Below are 9,106 nucleotides of genomic sequence, written 5' to 3' on the forward strand. Positions count from 1 at the left end.
GCATTTTTATCTGTATTGATTAAAGAGTCTAAATTCAATGAGATTGTTTGGGAAATGAGCTAATTAATGAGAAAAGATTTCAGGATTTGGCACTTTTGTAGGAATGTCACAGACTTAATGGGATTATTGACCAGGGGAAGAGGTTGCAGGACCTCACCATAGGCAGCTTATGTAAAAGAATTCATTTAACTTGCCTTTGAAATGAAACCACTGTAATAATTTCTGAGATCTGCTTCTTGTTCTGGTCAGGTGCCCTCTCTTTTTCTGCAGCACTATGATAGCAGCATTATTTGTAGTATTTTCTGCTTAGCTCAGAATATCACTGATTCCCAGAAGCATCAAATTTCCAGTTTCCCTTGAGATCTGGTAGTGATGCAGCTGAGGTTTGGGCTGCTTTGTTTTGGTTTATTTCTATAACAGTCACTCCAGTAAGGGAAAGTAGCAGTTACAAAAAGGTTTCAATGAGGAGCATCTGGAGGGACACTAGTGGGAAATTTGCCGACGAATGGGTAAGCAATTTACTGTGGTGCTGGACTTTTTCCTGTACTCTCTCACAGAGGTTGGTTACCTTTTTTAATATAATAAAGGATGAAATGGTTAAATACATCACAGTTTTGCCAATAATAGGTGTTGGTGTATAAGTCTAACTGGCAGTCAGACTGCCCAGGTTATTGATTTTACTGTCTAATGGCTGAAAGAGATGTTATCTTGATTAATTAGAAGTCAAAAACAAATGCATCTTGCTTCTGTTAGATCTCCTGGCATTTGCTTTCTTTTTTTCCTCCCTCGACAATGTTGTTGTACATGTACCTTTAAAATGTTTTAAACTAAAAAGCTATCAAGGTCAGCAGTGTACAAGTCCTAGTGACTTTATTTCAGCTCTCAATGAGTCCTTAAAGCATACACTGATTTTGGTGGTGGAAGGTACTCTTTTAAAGCATAAGGCTATTCATTTAATCTTAACAAATGAAAATCCAGTAGGCTATTATTCTTAGTGCTCTTGAAGTAACTTATCACCTCATTATGCTATTGGGCAGAAATGCTGACATACTATCTGAGTATTACTTTATATATTTACTGATGGTTTTACAGGAAAACATATTTTTCTCTTTTGGAGTATTTAGTGTTCTGCAAAGGTGTTTAGTGCTTAATGTGAATAAGCTTTATAAAGACCACTGCAACAGTGAAACATAAAAAAGTAGACAATTTTCTGTCAGCTACTCTGAATTATGATCAGTAAGATGATAGAAAAAAATGATAGATGATAGGGGAAAAAAAGTCTAGGGTTAGTCAGCAATAACAAAACCTGTAGAGTTATAATATATCATATTAATAATCACTTCCTGGTGGTTTACATGCTCTCAGAATGCCAAGCACTAAGGAAAAAAAAAAAGGAATCTTGCTGCATTTATAAACAATTTACATCTCACAGAGTTTACTTCAAGCACATGAGTAGTCATTTGTTTTTACTGTAGTTTTATTTGTGTTTAGTATGAGCATGATCTAGAACTAAAATTACCTTACAAAGTATACAGAAATGTAATATATTGCACAGGCTGTTGTGAATCAAAGTGAAATTGCCATGTTTGCATTTCATAACTTTAGAAGACATCCTTGTTGTCACAACTGGTCTGATTCTGAAAATTGTATAAAAATACCAGGGACACATTTCATATCTTTTCAAAATCTTAGGAATCCCATAAATGCAGTAGCTTTCTGCTCACAATAGTGTGTAATGTGTTACAGAAAAACAGAAAGCACTAACAAACTTTGCTGCATCATCTACTGAGCAGATGGTTTACATGACTTCCTTTCTTCTTACTTTCTCCATAATATTTTAGCATACAGTTAATCTGTTTATCGGGTTCTCAATTCTCTCCTCTAGGTCTTGTTGTCATGAGAGATAGTGTCTAAAGAAAGATAGCCTACAGCACTCCACAATTTATAGGTGTGGAGTGGTTTAAGTAGCCAATTTGTAAAGCTTCAGACTCAATTTATGTGCTGTTTTTCCCGTGGACTTTACCTAGAAAAAGTGTAAAATGCACAAGACTTCTACTCAACTACAACCCCCACTTTGTTTGGCAACTTGGTGTTCACAAAAAAACCCCCAGGAGCCTGTTCAGTCCAAGCAAGGAACTGCAAATGTTTTCTGAAATAAGGGCGTAAAAGGACAGGATGTAAATCAAGGTAGCCCTGTGGTCATTTTAATTGGCATTCTTACCATTTATGCAGGTCCATGCAACTTCTTACTGTGCTGTTGAATAAAATGAGAAGTTACCACAGCAACTGCAATGTCCATGGCCATTTTTGACTATAGGCCTGCTGAAATATTGACCTCAATTTTATTTAGTTGAAATTCACAGTACAATTTCAGTAAATTTAGTACTGCTGATAGCTGTCAGATTGAGTGCATTGGATAGCGGGTTTAGGTAGTAGTAAGATTAGCTATCTTGCGTTGTACTGCCACCAGCATCCCTTGTCTCTGATCTGAAAGAGCTTCATCTAGGCAGGGGTATAATTCAGTATTTGTTTTTTATTTGGAGAGTACCTGTGAGGGGGTGCCTGCTAGTACCAGTTGTAATGCTGAATGTTCTGTAAAAACTGGACTGAAATTCACTCTGTATCAGCTGTACATAGTATATATATGGTACGTATATGGTTGTTTCCATCCAGAAGAGACATTGACTCCTTGCCCTGTTACCAGCCACCACATCCATTTTGAATTCTTTGATAGACAAGGGCGGAAAATTAATAGATACCGCGGAGTGCATACCTAGGCTGGTGTTGTGATCATCGTCATTTCTATTGCTCTGGCCTCTATGTGAATGGGACCCAAATCTATTAAGAATTGAGAGATTCTGTCACAGTGCAGGTGTTCCAGGGTCTAATCTTTTAAAAAAGGAAACAAAAAAACCACCCCAGAGATGCTTAAAACCCTTATGGTTACAAATAAAATATTGAATAAATATATAAAAAATATATATTTTTATATATATATATAAAATATTGAAAAATGGAAAAGAGCAACTGGCTTTGGGTTAGGTGGTGCATAAGAGCTGACACCAGCTCACATTATGGCACAACGATGCAGGGGCCCTGAACAGGTGAGCATCCAGGGCACCAGGCTGCTTTAACGTGATCCTGAGCTCCGATGGAGGTGAGAGTGTCGTGTTGACCAGGTCCTTTCTTTACCTCTGGCATTTCCCCTCATTTCCAGGATGTCTCCCCCCTCACAGCAGTACTCCCGATTTCCTTGCTCCAAAGGAACATATTTTTCTGGGCAATGTCACCCTCCATTTGTGGAATAAAGGGAAATAAAAGCTGTAAAATATTGATTCTGGAAGTTTACATGAGGGAAATACAAAGTCTTTCTTCTGAGCCTTGGAATGGCTGTCAGAGGCCTGCCTCAGCTGTTAAGAAGGGCCCAGCTAATGCAGTCAGGTTTGCTCCGTCTGCCACGGCTTTGAGTGACAGCTATGGCCCAGTGCACATCCACTGAAAACTAGCATCAGGGAATGACATACAGTTTGATAACATAAGATGCTTAGGTTTTTTGGCTCAAGTGAGATGTTCAGAGCTAATAGCCCTGTGAGCAGAGTTTCAGCTGTGATCTGTACCTTGAGATATCGGTTGTGTCTGGCTCAGGAAAAAGGGGAAAGAATGAAAGCTTATTTCTAGAAAGGTTTCCGATGAGCAGCATTTGTCATTGAAGGGGAAGATGGGTATAATTAGCTTGTCAGTCTAGTTTGGGCTGAGCTGGCTTTCTGTGGTAAGAAAGATGGACTAACTGCCAGAAGAGCTGACAGGCAGTCGATAATGCAGCAATTAATGTCATAAATAATTCTGGAACCAATTACATCAAAATGGACTCCATGCTTTAAAAAGGAACAGAATTCCCTTATTCTTCCTGCTAACAGCAAGAAGCAGCTTTCATTTTTCTCTGTAATTACTTTTCATTGTATATAGCAATAAAGTAGGGCTTTTCTGTCCATATTTAAAACTTGCCTTTCTTGCCTTCCCCCGCCTCCTAAACACTCTTTACCCCGTAGGACAAGGTTGTTACAGCAGATCTTCACTGAGGTGAAGGTATAATCTTTTCACATGGCTGTTACATGATAATTTCTGCTGCACCTAAATGTCTAAGAGCCAAGTTTTCCCCAATGTTATGGGCAATGACAGCAGAAAGCACCAAACAATGGCATTTGGAAATAAAGACATTTGTGAAATAAATTGATTTGTCTTATTATTTTAAAGGTTGCTCTGACTTGCTTACACTGAACTTATTGATTTTTTTTTTTTTTTTTCCTCCCCTCTCCCTGTACAGTTACAGCTACGGAATCTGAGCCAAGCTATTCCCTTTATGCTACAAACACAATTCAGAACAGCCTTGTGAGTTAATGGGCATTCCCTTACAAAAGACACCGAGTTACAAACACTCTCTAGAGTGATATTCTCCTTAGCTGTTTCTCCATGTGCTGTAATACAGATGTAGATAACACAAAGCCTGTACTGGCAAAACCCCCACAGTACTGCTTTTGCTAATGGTCTTTTCTGTAGTCTCATCCGCTGTTTTTTAAAAAAATGGACTGTAGAAGTAGTAAATTACTGTAGCATTCGTTCACAGCTTTGTTCAGGGCCTGACAAACGTTTCCAACTTTTCAACTATGGTGGCATTTACTCCTGGGAGGTTGGGGAAAACAGTTCATGAAGTTCCCACTGTTTTAAAACCAGAAACATCTGTTGGTGTCACATGCAGTTTGTTGGCTGGGTCCAGAAGTAAAGAAATCCTGCAGCTGATCAGCTCTCTCCTTAGCAGTAGGTGTCAGTATGGTGAGTGGTAATTACAACAGAGAGTTTTAGAGGACACACGATAATTAGGCCAGCTAACAAAAACATAAACACTGACATTTACCATACTTAAAACCAGAAACATGTCTGCTGTGTCTGTACATTGTTTCAGACCATGACAGTAGAGCCATAACTAGTTTAATCAAGCTTTCAAGGAACAAAGGCTTTCAGAGTTTGGATATACAGCTCACTGTTTTAGCAAGAAGAATGGGAGGAAGAGCGAGAGCAATCTGTGGTGTGCAAAGCCCAGGCGTGCAGCGGTGGTGAACTGGGTTCCCTTCCAAGCCCTGATACAGGGATGCTGCTGAGTGACTGCCGGGAAATCGGCATGTCTGTCATCACGGCTTCCCCGCACCAGAGGAACAGAGAACGCTCACCTCACAAAGGTGGTGTGCATATTAACGCATTTAAGGTCTTTTTAAGCACTTGGAGATTGTTTGTAGGAGAGGGTGATGGAAATTCTGTATTATTGAGGGGAAAGACCATCTGTTTCACATCTCATTAAGAACTATATCCTGTTTCTACTCTGCAGCCCCACAAGGCCTGAAAACAAGGAGCTGTGTTTAAACAATACTACCTCAGTTAAACTACAGTGTATATAAATTAAACTCGGTTTTGGTCCAAATGACCCACCTTTTACAGCTCACAGGAGTTGTTACAAAAGGTAACGGTAAGATTTTGGCAGAATCTTTGCGGGTCAGCTCTAGCCCTTCAGTGGTCTTGTTGTCATCATTTTCTTTGCTATGCTGATGCATTTCTAGCGAAAGTCCTTCACTGTCCTCACGCCTCAGATCATTCAGTGCACTCTTTCTCTTCAATAGAAAGGAGGTTTCAATGCTTGCCTTGTATTCATAAAAATGATTTCAAGCATAAAGGTAAAATCAGTTTGATCTAGTCTGGAAAGAGCGGTCTAGCAGGTAGTATCGCTATTTTGTCTGCAGCACTCCTATTGACCTCCATTCTGGGGAAATTTGGTTCCATGGGGAAGTAGACTTTATAAACAAGCCAAGTAATTTAGCATGAAATGGCAAATTACATGAGCTTAATTTACCCACCGTCATCTGCGATGCTACCCTGATAATTCAGCTTTTCTATTCTAACTGCCAATATCATTGATGCTACTGTAGGAAACTTATGGCTAAGCGAGCAACTACTATGCTTGAAACAAGTAACAGATTTCCAATTCATCAGGAAGGTGAGTTGTCAAAGAGCAATTAATGTTACCTAAGACTTCTAGTATCATCACTTGTACTTCTAACAAAAATACAGAAGGAGTTTTTATTTTATTCTTAAATAGTTTTAAATAATCATTTTTATTAGGTATACTTTAATGATTCCTAAAGAAAGAAGTGATAATCCTATGAGTTATTTCATAGTCCTGAAAGGCAAATACAGGATAAACTAATGGTACTACTTACTTAGATATTGCTTCTCCTTTGTCCTCTAAATGCCTGAAAATAGCTCTTTGTAGAGGTGAAGTGCAGAATCCAATGACTTTAGCACCTTGGTTTAGCTCAAGATGGGAGATATTATCTAGTTTTATTCTGTGTGTGTCAGGGTGTTATGTGTTTTTATCTGTTGCTTGAAGTTGCACACTAAAATTCCAAGCTCTTATGGCTATTTACTACTGAGACCATTGAAATCGTACATACTTGTTATAACTTAGTGAATTTGGGCTGATAATACAATAATGACCGGGTTTTCATCATGAACTACCATAAGCATCCTTTTGAATTAACCTTGGGATATTCAAAAATACAGTGCCCTATGTCTGAAACACAAATGCAGCAGCAGTGGTGTTAGCGGAGTAACACAAGACAGAGAAACAGGAAGGTGGAGAAGGGACAAGAATTCAGCTTCAGTAGGTAGATGAAAGAGGCTCACAGACATCAATATAATTGATGTGATGTTCAGTTACTTTTTTTTTAATGGCTGACTGATTTACATAATCACATAAATTTTTAAACATAGTCCTCCTCTTTCCTTTAGGTCTAATTAGCTGCCATTCAGATCAGAGTTGGGTTTCCTCTGCCTTTTACCTCAGACCCTCTTTTGCTGCATCACTGTTTGCATTTCTTAGATCTAGCTTGTCAGAAGGGCCCAGCATGTCCAAACAATGACAGATTTTTCTGAAGCTCAGTTCTCTATCATGCAGCTAATTAAGAAGCCAGGCTGATGGTGGGCAGAGGATGGAAGGGAAGGGGGGCGGGGGCAGGATAGATAAAAAAAGTCTTACTAGTTCAGCATATCTAGATCTTTGAAATCTCGGTGTACGTATCACGGACATTGATTCTGGGGGTTTGAAAACCTGGCCTTCACTAGGTACTTAAGTTGGAACTGAGGAACTAATATTGTTCTCTTTGGAGCATGAGCTCGGAGGGCAGTGACTTTTCACGTGAGCTCGTACAGCACTGTTTCTGAAGGGATTTTTCTGAATGACTTTAATAGAAACAGTAAATAATACAGCATGAGTGCACAGGATATGAGTTTCTCCCTAGCGCTTTTGTTATTGAGAGGAGTGTTTTATCTTCTACGGTGTCTCCAGCAGCCAGACTAACATATATTTAGTTTTAAAGCATCTATCATACTTTATGGCTTTGGTAGATAGGCGTGCTTAAAAACATTTTGGTTCTTGGTATATATTTTCTTTACTTTTCTGAATCTTTCTAGATCAGGTCTTGAAATTGCAGGAAATGGATCAAGATAAAAAGGGAACACAGAACAGGTTAATTGAGAGCGTGCTAGTTACTCATAATAGCCAAACCTAGTATGTACCACAATGTGAGCAGGTTGATGAACCTATCTTTGGCTAGAAAGAGGAGGAGGAAAATAAGTCCTGCTGAAGAAAAAGAAAAAGGAAATTGAGGCAGGTGCGTAGAGTGCTGTCTACTGCAGCATAGAGGGACTGTTGTCTACCAAAGTACCAGACTTTGTACCAGCTAAGTTATGGGGGATGATGCTAGCACTTCTGTTGATGCTGATGGTGTAGGCTCCTTGGAGAGCTGAAGCATTCATATTATTAAATGCTGCAATTTGTTTTATTTTACACAGTTCTTGAGTAAAGAGGGTGGACATCTAAGTTAGTCTTATTACGAGATTACACATCCTCACCAAAACTCTGCTCTTGGAGTTAATTTTAGGTTTGTAATAGCTTTGACTTTCTTGGTTGTTGAAGGAAAGCTTAAAAATTAACCAATCCTGTGCCTCTCCACAAAATCCCTTCTAATGCTGCTACAGAAGTTATGCATTTTTAATATTTTGATTTTTGAAGAGGAATAACTCACCACAACTTGAATTCAGCAGTCCTGCATTTCTCTGGATGAGAAACGATGTCAGCTTGGATGAAAGATGAAAAAGATGTGGTCTTAGGGAAATCTTAAGTCTGCTTATGGCAGAGGAATCTGCTACTCTGAGGTAAGACCCAAGTGTGAAGCTACACTGGGACTCAGAGAGCTCATACCTTCCAGAACTGAAAAAAAAAGACAGTTAGCACAGTCAAAAGGTATACAAAGAAGTGCAAGAGTGTGATGCTGAGACTGTATTTTCTCATTAAAAGTAGAATCTGTTGATATTATAGTGCTAGCTACCTTTCTCTCAGAAGATGTAATGTTTGCAAGCTGTTCTTCTAAATGGAAGAATAGTAAAGTCACTAAAAGAATTAGGGCACCCTGAGAACATAATGATGTTATCTCACCCAGTTCATCTTCAGAGTCGAGGGTAGAAGGGTGTTAAGTTACTACCCAGTGTATTTAAACATTTTCCTTTCAGGGACTTTTGCAGGATTAATGCAGATATCCAGTAATAAATTTGAATTTTACCCATGTATTCTCCTGAGGTGCCTTTTTTTCTTGGCAGACTCCAGGTGAGGTTAATTGCTTCTGATTCAACATTAGCAGGATTAAGTTTTCTTTCCTCCTGCTGATGGGGTTCAGTTTCTTTCCTTTGGTTCATGTGTCAAACACCAATCCACCTCCCTCTCCCCTTACCCTCCCCAGTAACTGTGTTGAAATACATAAGACAATAAGAGAATACACTGTATAATCAAGAATGAAAAATAATATCATCTACCACAGTAAATCATAGCCAAACAACACAGTTATAATAGAAATACCTTTCCTATGTCTGATCCACTAACACATACTTAGTCAGATAACAAATAACTTATTCTTGGAGAGAGTGCCCTGGATTTGATTTATCTCTGAGTGTAAGTAAATATGAAAAGGCTGCCAAATCTGCCTATATAAATCTCAGCTATCTC

This window comes from Gymnogyps californianus, chromosome 6 (assembly GCF_018139145.2).
Source record: "Gymnogyps californianus isolate 813 chromosome 6, ASM1813914v2, whole genome shotgun sequence".
In the NCBI taxonomy this organism is placed as follows: domain Eukaryota; kingdom Metazoa; phylum Chordata; class Aves; order Accipitriformes; family Cathartidae; genus Gymnogyps; species Gymnogyps californianus.